Consider the following 16186-nt stretch of genomic DNA (forward strand, 5'->3'; position numbering starts at 1 on the left):
ATATTCTCTTTGATTTGATTGTAACTGATTACCAAAAGACCTGGGAAGTCTGGCCTTCTTTGAGCACTTGACCTTACACATTTGTATGGAATTCCAAAAGTGGTGATGTAGGACTAGAGCAAGAACAAGAAGGGGGCTGTTGACTGCTGACTCAGTAGCCACACCTCCCTTCTTTCCTGTTGATTCAGTGTCCACTACCTTACCGATGACTTCATAGCAGGTCATGATTGAGTGGTAGGGCTCCTCAACAGGCGTATTGTTGGCATTTGGGTGACCTAATTCTTCATCCCAAGGGACTCCTCTGAATATCACACTTCTCCTTCCTGTATCCTGGATCCTTAGTACTGCAGTTGGGCATTTAGTCACTTTGTAAACCTAGAACAGCCCTACTCATTTCTAATACTTCTGTTGGGGCAGGGACACCTCCATCAGGCAATCTGGTTATCTCTTTACCTTAGCAGTCATGGTTTGGTGGCCAGAGTCATCCAGGTCGGGCCAATGTAGACCTGAAGGGAAGTCCACTTGGAGCTTCTAAGAAAGGTTTCCTCACTAAAGGAAAGAGAGTCAGGGACAGAAGAGTGTCTCTTTCATCACTGGGTGTGCTTGTGTCTGTGTGAAATGTGGAGCTACCACAGCAATTTTTCACCCATTAGGGCAAAAACTGAAACTGGGAAAATGGCAAAGTGCAAAAATGGAAAAATCCTGGGCCCATTATGACATCACTGAGCTGCAAATTAGCAAACCTTGGGGCTGCCTGACTTGAAGCGTGCTGTCCTTTTTAAAGGCTCTTGAATGTGGGGGAGGGGGAGCACTCAAGCCACTTGCAGCTCAGAGGACCCAACTGTTCCATGATCCAAGGGCCCTGGACGTTTGAAGGGAGGGCAAGGAAAGAACTATGATGGGTGTGGGGTGCCAGAGACAACTTTGGCACATGATGGTACAATTATAGGGGGAGAGGGGAAGGGGTGAAATCAGAGTAGTGGAATTGGAAGCCTAACTCTATCCCTAAATAACTTTGCAATCTTGAGTAAGGTCAATCATTATCTCAGCCTTACATTTCCAATCTGAAAACTATAAGGATGAAATTTACAAAAGGTTTTAGCTCACACCGTTGGGCCACCCTACACCGACAGGACTGCTGTTTTTCACTGGTCCCTCCTCCTGACACCTGTGTGGTTCAGCCATACAGACCACTAACCCCACAGTCTTATAGCCAGGCCTCTTCACTCATCTCACCTGTACAGTTTCTGAGCCACTTGAATTCAGCAACCCAACCTAAACCCACTCCCTTCACCCAGCTCCCTATCTGCCTACACTGCAGCCATGGCTCCTATGAAAAAGCTTGTGGCATAGGGATCAATGAAAAGAAGCAGATCCTGACGTTTCCTCTTGACAGTGCCCATCCTGTCAAAGATGGAATCATGGATGCTGTCAGTTTTGAGCAGTTTCTTCAGGAAAGAATCAAAGCGAGTGGAAAAGCTGGAAATCTTAATGGAGATGCTGTAACAATGGAAAGAAGCAAAAGTGAGATTACCATAACTTCTGAGGTGCCTTTTTTCAAAAGGTATTTGAAATATCTCACCAAAAATATTTGGAAAAACATAATCTATATGATTGGTTACAAGTAGTTGCAAAGTTACAGATTGCATTACTCCAGTTTAATCAAGATAAAGAAGAGGAGGAATATTTTGTATGATGTCTTGAATAAAATTTGGGCTTCCCAGGTGGCTCAGTGGTAAAGAGTCCACCTGCCAAGGCAGGAGACGAGGGTTAAAAACCCATCCCCTACCATCCTAGGAGATGTAGATATTGTATTTTATGGCTCTAATATGAATGTCATTTGGGTCAAGAATCAGCCTCAGGATCTCTGCTATTTCTACGCATCTTTATGTCTGCACCAAATGAATGTCATGCTAATTAAAATACCAAAACCCAGTTCTGAGACACCCACAGTTAAAAAATTACCAATTTTTACTTTCAAGGAGCACCTAGTATACAGAATACATAAATGTTAACATTGCATCCCATCCTGTTCAACTTCTTATTAACATTTATTTGCAGAAAAATAAAAATTACTTCTCTTCATCTACTTAGGAGTATTATATAAACCACTTAGATACAGGATTCTCTAGTGCCATCTAGGGGATTTCAGACCAAAAAAAAAAAAAAAACGAGAATCGTCGGCTCAACTGAAAGAGAAAAACAAGAACTGAAAAATCAGCTATGACTCACAATGTAATTTCTTATACATCCCCAATAATGTTTCAGTAATCTTTTATTTTACAGTTTGGATGGCTGAGCAAGATCACACATGGTGCAGCATCTGGGGAACACATTAACGAGCAAAATGTATGACATTGCACCCGTGCTCTGTAGCCTGATATTTCAAAAACATAACCTTGAGAGAAAATGTTTCCCTATTAAAATCAATGCTTCTTTCTAAAACCAAATCAAGCAGGGTTTGCTAATATTTTAAAATGTGTTTTCTACATTCCTGGTTCCTACATATTAATCATGTGCAGTTAAGAATCCCAGCAAGCTCCCTATAAAGTTAAAGAGAAAACCCAAAAAGTGATGCACTTTGCAAAGACCTCATCTTCATCCTCAGGCCTGAGCACAGTGCCAAGCAGATTGAGGTCACAGCTAAGATTTCATTTTATTGAACCGAGGTCAGTGAAATGAAAGTGAATGTCACTCCGTTGTCCGACTCTTTGCAACCCCATTGACTACACAGTCCATGGAATTCTCCAGGCCAGAATACTGGAGTGGGTAGCTGTTCCTTTCTTCACGGGACCTGCCCAATCGAGGGATGGAACCCAGGTCTCCCACATTGCAGGCAGATTCTTTACCAGCTGAGCCACCAAGGAAGGCCAAGAATATTGGAGTGGGTAAGCTATCTCTTCTCCAGGGAATCTTCTTGACCCAGGAATCGAACTGGGGTCTGCTGCATTGCGGACAGATTCCTTACCAGCTGAGCTACTAGGGAAGCCCAAACTGGGCTCAGTAGCTTCTAAATGGTGTTGATTGACAATATGCAGTCCATCACTTCAAACATGCCATGGGTGACCCAATTACAGTAGTCTCCATGGACCTAAATAGCACATTTCTTGGGGAGGTTTACTTATATGATGACACTGTGAGGCACTTCTCCCTTAGGGGACTGCATTTAATCCTTCCCTCCAAACCTCTGATTCTTATAAATACCTATTCCTATTTTATACATAAGAAAACTGAGGCAAAGAGAATGGAATAGCCTCTTCAAGGTAACACAGTAAAAAAATGTATAAGCAAGGTTTCAAATCCATATCAGACTTCAGCCTCAAGCAGTGTGCTTCTTCCAATAAGTGGAATTTCAAATATAGTATTTAAATATGTCTACCAAATATCTTACAAACTATTTCAGCCAAAGGGAAAGTGCTCATCAGGCTGAACCCTGTGAAATTCCTGACATTCAATCATTTTGTGCTACTGAAAGAGCACTTACATGCGATTCAGCACATGGGAAGGCAGACTCAAAGAAGTCTGGGGAGAAAAGAGACCTGTGTCTAAGGGTGTGCAGTACCCTGGGCTCTGCTATGTGAGCACCACCCCCAGACTCCAACCCCATGCATCTTTTACATGCAGCAGAATTCCCACACAATCAAAGAGATGGTCTTCATGGAGAAGCCTAGGAAGGGAAGAGATTTGTGTCCAGGTCAAGAATGGGGCACATGAAAAGTCTGACCACCTGGACAAGGGGGCAACATCTGACCTGGGTTCCTGGTACCCACATGTGAAATGACCCCCATTCCAGGCCTTAGGTCACACCTGCGGGGAGCCCACCAGGGCCCCAGTGCTGGTGTCCCAAGCTGAGGACTGCTAGCCTTCCCTCCCTGCTCCTTGGCAACAAATCTAAAGTTCTAACAACAATTCCATCTGGTAAGGGTAGCCCTGGTAAACAGGTCGCAGGTGCCTGTCTCTCTGCTGGTTTTCTGCCCTGAGGTCACATCCTCTCTGTCTTCTCCCTCCTCCAGACACTGTGCTGTGCTTCTACACACTTCCTGCCTGCAGCTGGCAAGCTCCTCGAGCTTTCGATCTTAACTTCCATATTCCTTTCCCTAGGAAGGGTTCACCTCACCTCCAAAGCTAAATCCATGTCCCTTTTTATGTGATCCTTTAAGGCTGGTAGGAGGAAAAGGTAGCTTTTGTTACATTTGATTTGCCATAAGCTTTTCAATTCTTCACTACTGCAGACTTTCTTCATTAAACTGAATTACCTCCAATGATGCAGCTTCCTCATGTATACTCATGTGCCTGTCAAGATGAAGGTTCCTAAACTTCACCTCCAAATGTATTGATTTTATTTATCCCACAAGTATTCTGTGATAGTAGGCACTGGCAAGGCAGCTCTCACATAATTTCTTCAGACTAACTTTGCTAATATCTGGCTTAAACAAATGTTCTTTCTCAGTTGCTTCATTTAGCTGGAATAAGTCTCCGTGAATGTGTTGAGTTTGATGGGGTGATCAGGAATAGATGATGGGTGGGTAGATATTTTATCTAGCAATGGGTCAGAGCACCTTATTATTTTACAAAACTGAAAAGCATTGACTGTTTAACGGTGACTCTCAAGCAACCCTGATGGAGCCGCAATGGGCCTTACAAAGGCCATATACTTGAAAGTAGAAATGATCAAGGCTTATTGGTTCTCATTCCAATAAAGCTAATGACTTCTGCTTAATATGCAGTCAAAGGCTAATTGGTTTTAAGCAAAGATTTCATAACTTACTTATACTTTGTTTCAAAATACTTTCTCTCCATCCTTACCTTTCAAATATAGCAGGGGAAAATATAATTTATATATGAGTATATATAACCTCCTTCTTTTGTTCAATCCATCTCCATCTACCCATGAAGGAAATATTTTGCAGAGTTGTCAAAGGAAACGAGGATAGGGACAGAAACTGGGGCCCACAGAAATGGCTGTGCAGAAGCACTTCATGGAAAACTAAAAGACAGGAAAGAAAACAAAAATTGAGCATGGACAGATGTTGTGGCAAACAGGAGAACGAGAGGAGTGTGAGCAAAGAATTTAAGAAATACTTTCATGGATGATGAAGCGGAGCATCTTTGACTTTATTGAAAATTATCAAATAAAATAATATTTCTCTATTATTTCAGAATGCTGAACTATAACCAATCAATTATGACCCTGCAGTGAGACTAGGCTATGTGGAGCCCTAAGATTTACTCCTCATAACCTGAGGCAAAGAACTGACTCATTTGAGAAAACCCTGATGCTGGGAAAGATTGAAGGCTGGAGAAGGGGATGACAGAGGATGAGATGGTTGGATGGCATCACTGACTTAATGGACATGAGTTTAAGTGAACTCCAGGAGTTGATGATGGACAGGGAAGCCTCATGTGCTGCAGTCCATGGGGTCGCAAAGAGTCAGACACTATTGTGTGACTGAACTGAACTGAAGATTTACTCAGATTACACTAATGTGATGTACAATAAGAAAGACGAGTAGAATTGTGACTTTGTATAGAATTATCCTGCCCAATTAGCCTGCCCTATTTCCTCTAGGGCTGCAGGATTTATTGCATTATTTGGTTTTCTGATTTTTATTGTCAACTCTACACAGCATCCTGACAACCAGTGTCTCTGCTGTTCCCCTTGCCTCAAATATCCCTCACCTGAAAAATCTCCTTACAGTATCAATTCTGAGTTCCCCTGAAAGAGAAGAGGATTATAGATAGAGAATGAAATAACACTTGAGATTAGACCTTTAGTGGGAATCTACCCAACCATTTACCAGGGCCTCAGCTAGTCTGCTGGAGAAGGCAATGGCAAGCCACTCCAGTACTCTTGCCTAGAAAATCCCATGGATAGAGGAGCCTGGTGGGCTACAGTCCATGGGGTCGCCTTGAGTCGGTCGCGACTGAGCGACTTCACTTTCACTTTTCACTTTCATGCAATAGAGAAGGAAATGGCAACCCTCTCCAGTGTTCTTGCCTGGAGAATCTCAGGGACGGCAGAGCCTGGTGGGCTGCCGTCTATGGGGCTGCACAGAGTCGGACATGACTGAAGCAACTTAGCAGCAGCAGCAGCAGCAAGTCTGCAAACCATCAGGATGCTCACTAAAACCCAAATCCCAGAGTTCCATCCTCAAAAATGATGACATCCAGACATTCAATATTTGAAGGCCCAGTGGTTTTCTTTACAGCCTTATTAACAAAGAGAACACTAAGAAAGTTCTCTTTGCTGACTTCTTTCTTGGCATTTCTTTTTTTTTTTTTTTTTTTTTTGCTTGATTGTTTTCTGTTGACATGATCTGTCAACAAAAAGGCACTGAAGGCGGTAAGCCTCATTTTAATTGTTCACAACGCCTTCTATCACCTTATACCACTGGCTTATCACAATCTTGGTCACTAATTTTGGACTTCACTAAGCCCCAGTTTTCCTAGTCTATGAAGTGAGATGTTGCAGCTTTCCTTTCTTCAATATATTTTTTTTAATATCCTATTGGATGGTTTGAGATGCACATTAACTATTCCTGACCATGAAAGGCTTATTACATTTTAGGCATTTAGCTGTTTAGCTAAATTTATGGCATTACATTATAAGTTTTTGATATAATATTCATTAGTGACATCTGAAATGTGTTCACAAGTACACTGGCATTTATTGGAACTAAAAAAACTAAGTTGGTTTAACTTTTACACTGTCTACAACTGCATATTTCTGACTCCGTGGGCTTAAATCGGTAACTTTACCTCTTTGATCTTCATTATTTCATGAATAAAATGACTATTAGAAAATTATGTTAATAACGATGGAAATGACTAAAATAAACACATTAGAATCTTAGTGGTTTGATACAACAGAAGGTTTTTCTTATTCACATAGTGTTCAGTATGGGTGTTTAGCATTGTCTTCCGTGCAGAGATTCAGGGATGCAGGCTCCTTTCATCTTACAGATTTGTCTTCCCCTTCACTATGGCTCAGAGGTTAAAGCGTCTGCCTGCAATGAGGGACACCCAGGTTCGATCCCTGGGTTGGGAAGATGCCCTGGAGAAGGAAATGGTAACCCACTCCAGTATTCTTGCCTGGAGAATCCCATGGAGGGAGGAGCCTGGTGGGCTACAATCCACAGGGTTGCAAAGAGTCGGACATAACTGAGCTACTTCACTTCACTCACTATCTGTAGGACTTCCCTGGTGGCTCAGATGGTAGAGTCCACTTGCAACACAAGAGATCTGGGCTCAATCTGTGGGTCAGGAAGGTCCCTTGGAGAAGGGAATGGCAACCCATTCCAGTATTCTTGCCTGGGAAATCCTATAGACAGAGGAGCCTGGTGGGCTACAGTCCACGGGGTCTCAGTCGGACACAAATTAGTGACTAAACAACAACAAATGGGCATATATGACTCTAAGCAAGCCTGGAAGAAAACTTGTGTTGGCCCAGGAGAAAAAGAAACTAGGGTCTTATAAATTCATAACATTATCTGCCAAAACACTTTTTTCAATGGTTGTGGAGAGGGTCATATGAGATAATGAGCATGCAAAATTACTTTGTAAATTATAATCTGCTATGCAACTACAGAATGCTATTTTTATTATAATTACTATATGTAACGTCTCTGTGAATACCTTACCACCAGGGAGTGGTAGCCTCCTTGGAAAGAAGAGAGTTTATGAATATAAAAAACACAAAATTTGGGGATTAAGCAAACTCTAAAAATTATGTTTTATGAAACAGGGTAATCAGAGCCCTTTCCTCCAACTTGGGTGCCCTGGACTGCCCTGAAATTTCTTCTTCCTCCATGGTAGTAACAAGTTTTGTATGCAGAGAAACAATTACCGAAGCACTTTCCAGGTTATCTCAGTAGTCAGATTATTCACTGTAAAATTGAAGTTTATTTATGATACCCTTCAATGCCAGAAACAATGAGTTGGAAATATAAAAATGAATCTACCCATAGTATTAACTAATTAACTAAAAAACTGTGGTTAATATTCTCTAAGAGTAAAGCACTGTGCTGGGAAGATAGGGCACATCGGAAATCATATAAACCAAGATAAAAACAATTCTCACTGTGATTCCTTCAATCAGATTTTTGAAGGTCTCACTTCTAAACCATTTAATGTTTGAGATCGGGTCATAGTATTTTTTTCAACAGCCTTCTCACAAAGTAGCATGAGCAGCCCAATTATTCCACTAATTTTCAAAGAGTTCACTTCTGTTTGTGTCTTTTAAATGATGGAACATGGAGAAAATGAAAATCCAAAAGATTGAATTAATTATATTGAATAGGGATAAAGCAGGAATGATTCATTCATTTATTTAATTTTTAGCCAAGAGAAACCTTGAAGGGACTTCCTATGAGGCAATTAGCCATTCAACCTTTGTAATTTCAAACAAACTAAGTGAATCAGACATTTAAAGGGGTTTACAAAGATCTCACAAACTATAGGAGGTAGAGTACAGATGCATTTGCAGACCACTGCGTTGACTAGTGGGGATGATGGCGCTGGTTGAGAGTAGTGATGTGGGTGTGTCTCTATGTCTTCATATTACATATAATCTCCACACTTGTAAATAGCCTGTGTTCAATGGATAGGGTATGAGTAAAGCAGTCCAAGTTTACCCTTATTCCCCAGCATAACTGATGGCTCAGTGGGTAAAGAAGCTGCCTACAGTGCAGGAGACACAGGAGATGCAGGTTCGATTCTTGGGTTGGAAAGATCCCCTGGAGGAGGGCATGACAACTCACTCCAATATTCTTGCCTGGAGAATCCCATGGACTGAGGAGCCTGACGGTCTATAGTCCAAAGGGTCATGAAGAGTCAGACACAACTGAACAACCAAGCATGCACACTCACTCTGTAGAGTGTTCCCAGTTTGGACAATTCATTATATGGACAGGCTGTCAATGGATATGTGTTCATGGCTTGATAAGCAGAACTTGGGAAGCTGGCACTCATGTCACCTCATAACAGCTTCAAAGATGATTAAAACATCAAATGCACAAATAACTGAGCACAGAGAAAGTAACAGTATCTCCAGCTCACAACTAAAATTCTTACTTTCCTTCTCATTAACATGGCCAGAGAGATCTGCAGCAACAAGAAGATGGCCAATCAGCACTGATTTGTGAACTGCCACCCCAGAAATAGGAGGTGAGTGGTTATTTGAGAATCTGTATGAACTTGTATCACCATTGCTAAAAGCCTGAACTTTGGCACCCGAAGTAACTTGTCCAATTTTATTAAAATGCAGTATTCCTTGCTTTGATCCAGTAAAAATAATGACTCTATATCAATTAAGTCCTTTACTTATCTTTTCCAAGGGTGAATCTTGGGTGTACTTATTTATTGCCTCATGATTGATTCTGAACTTTATTAATCATAATGATAACGTTTCATATGACAAGAGGTCAGAGAGAACTTGGGCAGCATCCGGTTCTACACACTTCAAGTTACAGCACCCAGAGAGAACTAAAGCATTAGCTTATTGGAAACCTGGGGGGACTCTCCCAGTCCCCAACTCCTTACCTATATCCAAGTCATCACAACACCAACACTTGACTTCTGCTGGTTTCCAGTTCCTGCATTAGTGTTTGGAAGCATTAATACTGGAAATGTATTTCTTTCTCTAGAAGAATTAGGAAAGAGAAAATGAGTTTGGCATTCAGACAAGATCGAGCAAGTTCAGGGTGGTATGACCATAGACTAAGCTAGCATTCAGTTAGAGAAAGATCAGTTCACCCAAGCCATTCCTCCTAATTTAGGGAATAACTGTAAAACTCTTGATTCCTCCTGAGATAGCATCTTGCTTGAATGTGTGCTAAGTTGCTTCTGTCATGTCTGATTCTTTGCAACCCTATGGACTGTAACCCACCAAGCTCTTCTGTCCATGGGATACTCCAGGCAAGAATACTGGAGTGGGTTGCCATGCCCTCCTCCAGGGATCTTCCTGACCCAGGGGTCAAACCTGTGTCTCTTATATTTCCTGCATAGCAGTCAGGTTCTTTACCACTAGCACCACCTGGGAAGCCCTGAGATAGCATCAGTCAACAGCAAATGATATGCTTTCTCCTCTTAAATGTTCTCGGAGCCCATGCTCTTCCACAATCAGCCATAACAATTCTCACAACCCTCCATGTAAGGATCTTTCCTTTGTTCACTGTTGTGTCCCCAAGACCTGACCTACTGTCTACCTGGGATCTCTTTCAGACATATTTGTAAATTCATGAAGAAATGATGAAGTTCCCAAAGGGAAAATGCAACCAGAATATGAGTCTTCTGGGCAGTAAGCAGCCACGTGTCCCCCTCACTGCCAGGACTCTGTAGAGTTGAGGAACCACCAGAGTCCCTGGGAAAACTGCCTTAGAGCCCAGAGAAACCAAGTAAGAAAGAGGTTTGCAGAAAAGTTATTAGCACTGCAAAAAGAAAGGAGTCGTTCCTGGGTGAGAATATTAACATTACAGAGACACAGCAAAAAATATATGCAAGAGGTGAATTGCTTATTGCGGAGGATAATGAAAGTGAAAGTGTTAGTCACTCAGTTGTGTCCGATTATTTCCAACCCCATGGACAGTAACCTCTGTCGGTGGAATACTCCAGGCAAGAATACTGGAACAGGTTGCCATTCCCTTCATTCAGGGGATCTTCCCGACCCAGGGATCAAAACCCACATCCCCTTTATTGCAGGCAGATTCTTTATCATGTGAACCATCGGGGGAGGATAATAGCATTTGGGATTGAGTGGAGGTGGTTGTTGATAGCTATAGACAACAGAAATAAGAACACAAACTGGCTTAAATAATCCTAATGTTATATTTTCTGACATAATTGCTAGCCCAGGGTAGCTAGGCTTGTGGGCTGGAGAATTCAGAGTCAAAATGTCATCATGGGTCCAGGTTCCCTCCAACCCCTGGCTTCTCAGAATCCTCACTATCAACATGACCTCGGAATGGCAGCACCATGGCTAAAGCAAGTGTCAAATCTAGATAACAATGCCCACAGGAAGAAGAGAGACAGACACTCCCTGTGGCTCTCTTTGTTTTATTTATGTATGTGTTGTTCATTTATTTTTGAAGAATGCATGCTCTTTATTACTATTAATGAGGCTGGTAATCCCCTGACTATCGTTTTCTCCCTGAACCAGAGCAAACATAATTCTTAGAGTCAGAAACTGCAGCTTTCCTTTACCAGCAATGAAACTTTTCCAAGAAGCTCTCAGTCTTTCCACTCACATCCCATTGATTGGATTCCACTTCTTTTCCTAACACATTCCTCAAAGCAAATGGAAATCCCCTTGCTGCTCTTATAGGGGCTGTGACAAGCTTAGGCTAAAGCCTATGACTGCATAGGGTGAACACCTTAAAAAAGAGTTATGCTAGAGAGAATAAAAAGAAACTGCTGTGTCAGCACCCATTAGGACTCCAGAGTAAGAGCATCAATGATTAATTAGCAACCAGGGTTAACTCTGTGACATGTGAAGACTGAGGCAATCCCAGAGAAATATCTCACACAGGCAAGGTACTTAGTTTAAAAAATCTTTCCAGATCTCTGAAGAGGATAGCTACTGTTATCCTACTATCCTCTTTCCAGATAAGGAAACAAAGGTTCAACTGACTGACACATCAAGTTGTATAATCAGGAAGTGGCAGTTGCGTATGAGGAGTCACACAGTTAGTGAAAATGTGTCTGGTTCCCTGTAATCAAAATTCCAAGTCACAGAGTTTTGAAAGAAAACTTGCAAGCAAATGCCCGAGACCCTATGAAGCCATATGTTAGATGTATTTCAAGAATCATAATCACATTCTTTTGGTACATCATTTATTCATTTATTCAGTGACTTATTATGTGCAAGACAAACTGCCAAATACTTGAGACTAAAAAGATGAAAAATACTCCACCTCTGTGTAAAGTCCTGAGTTCACCTAACAGGTAAGAGTAAAAGGAAATCATCAACCCTATTTCCTAATCCTAAAATGTCATCAATTGGAAAACATGCAAAACCACACTGAAAAAGGAAAGGGGAGAGAAAATGCAACGTTAAGTGCACATATTGATTGTAAACTGCATATAAGTTTCAGAATGGTTCTAACCTGGAGGGAAAGACTGTCAGAAGAGGAGTGCTCTGCCAGCCAGAGCACAGGTTCTATAATAAGGGAGACATGCAATGCTTCATGCAGGCACAGAGCTGAGTGTTCTCCAAGGAGGGTGTGGGGGTGATCGATGGGGAAGTTAACATTTTAAATACGAGCACAGGAAAATGAGCTTTCCAGATAGAGAGAATCCAGGAAGAAAGAACACAATAAGAAAACTGGTGCAGGTGAACCGAGTTCCAGGGTAGGAATAGAGATGCAGATGTAGAGAATGGATATGTGGACACAGCGAGGAAGGGGAGGGGGGAATGAATGGGGGATGAGGTTTGACATAAATACACTGCCACGTGTGAAATAGCCAGTGGGAGCCTGCAGTATATCCAGGGAGCTCAGCTTGGTGCTCTGTGATGACTTAGAGGGGTGGGATCGGGGCAATGGGAGGGAGGCTCACGAGGGAGGGGATATATGTATACAATATAGCTGATTCACGTTGTTGTATTACAGAAACTTCCCTGGTAGCTCAGCTGGTACAGAATCCGTCTGCAGTACCGGAGACCCTGGTTCGATTCCTGGGTCAGGAAGATCCACCTGAGAAGGGATAGGCTACCCACTCCAGTGTTCTTGGACGTCCCTGATAACTCAGCTGGTAAAGAATCTGCCTGCAATGTGGAAGACCTGGGTTCAATCACTGGATTGGTAAGATCCCCTGGAGAAGGGAACGGGTCCCCACTCCAGTATTCTGGCCTGGAAAATTCCATGGAGTGTGTAGTCCATGGGGTTGCAAAGAGTCGGACATAACTGAGCAACTTTCACTTTCACTTTTCACTGCAGAGACAAATACAACATTGTAAAAGAATTATACTCCAATAAAATATTTTTTAAAAACCATGGTGTGGGAAACAACAGTGAATAATCAGTTCATTGTGGCTTCAAGGCAGGATCTTCCTCATTAAGGCAAGGGAAAAAAGGCACAGTGAGAAAGACAGTGAGAGAGAGAGAAAGAGAGAGAGAGAGAGAGCTGGGTACACATATAAACTAGGGCTTTTCAGCATGAAAATTTCAGCTACCCAATTATTCATTGAGCTACTGGAGCCAAATGCCTCTTGATGAGAGTCCTTAGCCCCTGCACTTACTGGCCTGGTCCTATAACTTCATTTTCCTAAGCCTCATCCCCATCCTGTGTAACAGTGGCAGAGTCCCCAAGCCTGCTTCTCAGGAGGACCTCTCAGGGCTTACTGCCAAGCTACCCAGGAGGCCAAGAGCTCAAAGCTTGGTGTGTGACAAGCATCCAATAAATGATAGCAGGCTAATAAAAATGAGGAAAAGAGACCATTACTCAGCTTGACATTCAAAGAAACACCTCTCTTGGGTGCCACTCACACCCCTTCAGGAGAGCAAGAGGGTTTAGACAGAGGGACTGTGACCCTAAACGTAAAAACAGCCCAGTGCACCTCATTTCTGCAACCACCTGAAAAAAAAAAAAAATGGCAGGGTTGAATCTAGGGAAGAACAGAGTGGAGATGACAGAGAGAGAATTATAAGCTGTACCACCTAGTAATTTCTGGAGATGGCATGGGTGGGGGAGGATGAGAGAATCTCCCCTGAGGTGTGGATGATTTCAAAATAAGGAGACTGGTGTCCCATTTCATTTGAAGATGGTTGAAAAATGGGAGGTTTACAAACGAATCAGTGGAGTGTGACAGAACCAGATTGAAGTGTTTCTTGTCAAAAGAATGGCTCTCACCCATTCTTTATGCTCTGAAGGCACTGAAGGGCACTCAGTATGATTCAAGGCCACTGAATGGAGAGGCACAGAGGCTGGTGGGCCATCATGCTGGCACACTACTCTGGACAGCGGTCCACAATGTGGGCTGGCAGAAGCCCAAGTGACAACCCCTCCACCCCAAGAAGCAGAAGTAAAGCTGAATGCTAATGGAACATGGGTGGAGATGGGGACATGCGTGCCCCAATATAACACAAGCTCACCACCCTAGCTGTGAACCCAACATTAAACAAGTCCGGATAGAGACAGTGTATGCCACCCAGTCCCCCCACCAGATTCCAGGTCTTCCTGCTGTGAGCCTTGAACAACTCCCACCATGGGGACTAACCCAGTGATGATTTGGAAAACTGTCACCAGCAGAAACTCAGGACATGAAACACACAGGCTAACCTCCTTCCCCATAACCCAGATGCCATCCTGGGAGGACGAGAAGAGGAAACTCACTGAATATCTACCCCAAGGACACTAGGCTTTAAACCAGTAGAACTTTGGGACTATGTTTTCTGCCATGTGTTAGTCTGTTCAGATAGCTGCAACACAACAGCAGAGACTCGATAACTTATAAATAACAAACATTTGTTTGAGGCTGGGATGTTCAAGATCAAGATGTGGATAGATTCAGTGTCTGGTAAAGGCCCACTTCCTGGCTTATTGTATCTTCAAGTGGAGGGTAGAGAGTGAGCAAGCAGGCTCATCTGTCTCTTCTTTAAGGGCACTATTTACTTTCTTAAGGGCTCCACCCTCATGACCTAATCAACTTTCAAAGGTCCCACCTCCTAACACCATCACTTTGGGGGTTAAGGTTTCAACAAATGAACTTGGGGGGACATATACATTCAGCCCGCAATATAAGAGGCCATGAGAGGATTCATGAGTTAAAATGAGTTTAATCATAAGAAACCCAGGAGTTGAGAGAATTTCAGCTAACATTATTGAACCTTTGATTTTGTCAGGGGTTAGGTTACACATTTACATGGATTGCCAAATTGAATCCTCCTAAGTAGATAGCTGCTACTGTTATTTCTATTCCACAGGTGAGAAAACTGGTGTAAGAATTCTGTGCTCTTATGTACATATTGAGCAGAAACAGGAGTTAAAGGAGTAATACGCCATTTTATTCTATCTCTAAAACACAGCAGCAAACATCACCTTCATGGGGGAGGAGTGCAGATACCACCGAACACCCTTGAAATACCGTCTCGTAAAAACGTGTGTTCCCAGCGCATGGGGTCTCCCCGTCCATATCAGATGGGAAGGACAGCAGTATCCAGGCAAATGTGTGATAGGGTTTTGGCCAGTGCCTCCTGTTCTCAGTGGAAAGCCTGGACTCTGGATCTGAGCTGACCAGTCTTGTCATCCTACGTCTGTGTCAACTGGGAACGTAATTCCTCTGTGCCTCCCTTTCCATGTGCATCCAAGAAGATGAAAATGCCAATGTGTCAGTATTGTAACAAGGACGGGGAGCAAGATATGCACAATGATTTGTGTAACACCTGGCACAGTGCTGTTACTTTTGCCATCTCCACAGCCTCATTCTCAGATACCTGTTCATGTATTAATAGGGAGCAAATTTCTCCTATTTTATTAGATTAAGATTTTCCGTCTGTCAAATGAAGATTAAGATTTTCAATGGGTCAAATCCCTTTCCTAAAACAATAAGAACATCATTTTAACTTTTTCTTTATTTCTAAACTCATTCTCTTCAGAAAACATGTGAGATGGTCAGGGAATGAAGCCAATATATTTTGTGAAATATTAGTTATTAAAAAAAAAGAAATAAAACATCAAGAAAGGAGATAGAGTCAACCTGTTCTTCCAAAAGGTCATGCCAAGCTATAGCGTCTAAAAACAACAGACCTTGATCTGAGTGTCTTATGAGCTAAAACAAAGTGTTTGTGTTGCTCCCGAGAATTTACACCTTTAAAGCATCTTCACCTACATGTTTTATTTGTTCCTCTCAGGAATCCAGTGAAGAAGAAATTATACTCCCCATTCAGTAGATAAGGAAACTTAGATTCCAGAAAGCAAAACCATCAGACCCAGACATCTTAAATCCTTGTTCAATGGCTGTTTGACTCTTCTGTTACCCCTTAGCTACCTACTTTCCAGGACAAGGTAGAATTCTGAAGCAGAAGAGGACTTTCGAGGTTATATAGTCCAGTTTTTAGACAGCTGTTTTGAATTATGCATGTGTTTCAATACTCACATAAATAGTATTAAATCCAATAAAATAATATTGAAATTCATGGTTATCAGTGGTACATGCTTGACAACACACCTGGCCACTTCCTTTGGGTTTGAG

Source organism: Bos grunniens, chromosome 6 (assembly GCF_055505025.1).
Source record: "Bos grunniens cultivar Pamir isolate PY7600 chromosome 6, Bosgru_T2T1.0, whole genome shotgun sequence".
In the NCBI taxonomy this organism is placed as follows: domain Eukaryota; kingdom Metazoa; phylum Chordata; class Mammalia; order Artiodactyla; family Bovidae; genus Bos; species Bos grunniens.